The following is a 4,318-nucleotide window of genomic DNA, read 5'->3' as shown; positions in this document are numbered from 1 at the left end:
CTTCTTCCCTTCTATTCTCTCTAGAAAAATCAATGGAAAAAATATCCTCAGGTGGAGATTTAAAAAAAGAATGATGATCTGGGGATAGACCATCATCTAAAGATAGTTCTACCTGGATACAACGACATGAAACCCATGACTTCCACTGACATTTGGTTCTGCTCTGATTATCTTGTGTTCACTGCTGGTTTAAAGTCCTATCAGAGCTCTGACTTGCCCTACCTTGGAAGCTCCTCACCAAAAGAAATAAAGGCCCATGCCTTCCTCTTCTCTCTCTAGGTGGCCTCCCAAACACCTTATAGGCTGCTGGGAACACAAGGACAAACCATAAAATGCCTGTGTACATTATGGACTTCTTTCTGCCACTGAGAAAGCTGAAGAAGGATATGTATTAGAATTCAATACATATGACCCAAAGGGGACTCCGCTGGCTCTTCAGAGCAAAAGAGGAGCAGGCAGCCCTGTGATCTATTTTCCTCCCACACTGGGCAGACTTTCTAAACATCTGGCAGCCACCTTACTTCCCCAGATGTCTGCATATCACATGGAACGACTGATGTCTGGGGCTCCGTTCCCACCCCAGAGAGGCCCATTTAGAACTGAACTTCGCAATTTATATGTGAAAAGTCTATTAATTAGGTGGAATTGCATACAAATCCACTCATGCTTACCAACATGTTTAGAGAAGAATGTGGCTGGTTAAAAACACTTTCCTGATTAAAAATTAAGTTCTTCCCCTGCCTTGGCATTCAGGAGGGGGCCGTGATTTTTAGACAAGTATACATTGTAGGGATGTCTGACACATGTTTGATCCACACACATAGCTGAGAGCTTTTATGTTTTGGTGGCCTGGCTGAAGAAGAAAAGGAACAAAACTTTATAATGGAAAACTGAGATGGAGACTTATTATCACTGTCTGCAAATAGGCTGTGTGTGTGCATGTGCCTGTACATGTGTGTGTATGTGTGTGTATAACAAGGAAATTATGACTCTTTAAACAGAGGGAGGAGTAGAAAAGTTGTGTTGTTTTTTTTTTTTTTAACAAATCAGAATGATTGCCCTTGGCAATGAAATTTAAAGGGTTCTTTCACCTACACATATGCAGTTCCAAGTAAACTTAGCCAACTACCTTGATTACTATATACCACACAGTGCCATGATTTTAGGCACATCATTCCATTGATCCTCAATTATTCCATGTGTAGATATTGTTATCATCCCCATTGTACAGATGAGAAAATTAAGGCTAAAATCACATCATTGAAATGTGGTGAAACCAGCTTTTGAACCAGATCTTGTCTGACTCCAAAGGGCATAGTTTGATCCATACACTTCACTACTATACCCAAAGAAACAATAGCAGGTTCTGGAAAAGAAGATATCCAAAAAATACATTTCTGAACAACAGTGTTCAGAGCATCACAGGAAGTGAGCCTGAGAATGCCCCAGCTCAGCAGGTTCAATGCCTGCTCTGAGTGGAATGCACGTGGCTAACCTGTGAGCCCACAGGTCAGAGCTGTTCACCAAGCACACAAAACAGTGACTCATTTGTGGCCCTCCCAGCACTCAGTGCAGCTCTGGACACAGAGGATATTCACAGAGCCCCTTAAAGTAACAGGACAAAGATAGTCAGTGCAAAATATAAGCATAGTCTGTGGCATTGGATAGATTTAGGGCTAGATTTTGTTTTTACCACTTATTAACTTTTCTGAGCCTTCATTTGTTCACCTGTAATATAATGGTAAATAAAAATAATATACAAGATTATTGTTAGGATTCAATGAAAAAAAGTAAAATTTCTGGCATGGAGTTCTTTATCAATGTCTGTGTTTCTCCCTTCGGTAGTTCGTATTTTCTAGTTTCATTCTATTCTGAAAGTGGGACTAAGCAAAGGGACAGGCTGAGAATCCAAAGGGGACGAGGAAGACAAGGGTTGGATCCTTGGACATGCACAGCTTCGCTGTGTCCCTCTCAGTCCCATGGCTGGGCATGATGCCGTGGGCATGGACTGCTGCTGTGTGATGTCCAATCTGACCTCTACTATCTGAATCTGGGGGGTGGGCACTGATAGCATGAGAGATTTGAGAGGGAGGCACGTTTACAGTCTGTCTCCATAGCAACAACAACAACTATTATTATTATTTGTGAAACTCCTTAACTGTGTCCTTTTTGGCTGAAAGACAGGAAGAAAATCTTATTTTTGGAATCCAGAGCTTGGTGTAAATTGGTAAATTTGTGTGGGTATCAGAGTGCCCTCATCTTTCTCTGGCTGCACTCTCTTTTAAAAAAAATTTTTTAAATGATTTAAGAGAGAGAGAGAGAGAGGAAAAGAGAGAGGAAGAGAGAGAGAGAGAGGAAGAGAGAGAGATTTGTTGTTCCACTTATTTATGCATTCATTGGTTATTTCTTGTATGTGCTCTGAATGGGTATCAAACCCACAACCTTGTCTTATGGGGTCAGTGCTCTAACCAGCTGAGCTACTTGGCCAGGGCTGGCTGCACTTTCTTTTCTTTCTCCTCCCCAGCACACTTCTTTTTCCTCTACGTTTGAGCTAACCACTGTAGCGTTCCATCTGGTTTTCCCTTTGATGGAGCTGTAGGAGTGTGCCATAGATATTTTCAGGTCTTGGGTGTATCTGAAAAGAGCGATAAAAAAAGGATCCTTCCTGAAATACTCAGCGTCACACAAACTTCTCCCTTGACCCACACAGCTTCTCTGGTGTTTCACTCAGCCTACATGCCCTCTGGCTCTAATGCTCCACTTCCTATTGTGTGATAAGACAGACAGCTCTCTTTACTTAACTTAGTGTGAGTCAGGGCCCCAGGAGGAGAGTAGGAAGCACCTTGAACTATGACTAGTGGGGAAGAAAATTTGTCCTGCCCCCTTTGCATACAACATTATAATTTCACATCCTGGAATCAATGAGCAATCTAGAAAGGAATTCCATGAAAACTCAGACTTCACAAAACTCTTGCTAAAATATAGAAAGGGAATACTTAGTAATAATAAATTGTACAACTTTGCTTTTATAACTTTCCACCAAACATTTGTGTGTGTTTTTAAACACTTAATAAATCACCATATTTCCCAAAATGAAGACAGGTGCATAATATATTATCTTCTATTATGTTTCTCAAGATTAGAAATCAAATTGAATGTAGTTCTTTTCCTCAAGCAACCCTATTAATAGGAATTTTTCCTGAATGTATTACAAAATGATTATTCACTTAGGTTTAGCAATAGCACAGAATCTGCTAGAATGTAAACTATGAATGGCAGAGGTTTTATCTGGTTTTGTCCAGTGTTATATCCCAGTTCCCAGTATCATTGGCATTTAATAAATATTTGTGGAATTAACTAATAATGACATAATATGGGCACTTCTGTGCCTATAATAACAATCTCTAGCTCTAATCACATAGCTTTCTCAATTCCTCTATCATTATGATCTAATCGTTACCCTCTCCACCCTTCCCTCTCTGTCTTTCCTTCCTTTCTCCTCCCATCACCACCTCATTTTATTACCTACTCTCCATCTAGTGCATGCATGCATACACAACACACACACACACACACACCACAATTATTATTGTATTATTCCACATTATTCTTTAGATCTGCCTAGAGAAGCAAAAAATAAATGCCATCCAATCCTTAACCAATTGATAGAATTTGGATGACTATACATACATGTAATTGATGATTTTATAGGATATCTTCCTCAAAGATTATAACATTGTAGGTAATGTTCTTCCTCTATCATTTTTATATTTCATTGATTTAGGTATAGTGAATGGAATGTTAGGCAAGGCCAAATGAGTTTCGCAATCTGAGGGTGACAACTGGGATGGCCATTATTACCCCATAGGAGCAGTTGGTTGATGATGTGAGAAGTAATCCAAGAAATACAATTCTTACATGTGTGTTTTTTTTCCACTTAAAAACTCTCTTTTCCACCAAAATGAGTAAGATAAAATCTACAGTGGAGATTGCCTTTCAATTTTTAAAAATTTTCATAAACATTCCATTTATAAACAGCTATTTGAACCTATGTTTAACTTATGCTACCCACCATGGAGAGATAAGGAAAGGTTTTAGAAAGGGCATTTCAGATGTGTTTTACTTATAGTGCATGATAGTAGCTCTTCTCAATGGTGTGGATTACCTGTGTCTCAGGGGATATTGATCCTTTCAGCCCTCAAAAGCAGGCTTGTCTGGAGCTTGGGATCATGACCAGTGGCACAGGGTCCAATGGTGCTTCTTGCTAACCCTGCAGGTGACAAGCATCATGAGCCACATGTAGCATTCACCTTTCCTC

The sequence above is a fragment of the Myotis yumanensis genome, unplaced genomic scaffold (genome assembly GCF_028538775.1).
Source record: "Myotis yumanensis isolate MYYU_CA2020_CCGP unplaced genomic scaffold, mMyoYum1.0.hap1 SCAF_6, whole genome shotgun sequence".
NCBI classification, from domain to species: domain Eukaryota; kingdom Metazoa; phylum Chordata; class Mammalia; order Chiroptera; family Vespertilionidae; genus Myotis; species Myotis yumanensis.
The sequence above is the reverse complement of the archived record's forward strand: the minus strand, read 5'-3'. Positions refer to the sequence as shown.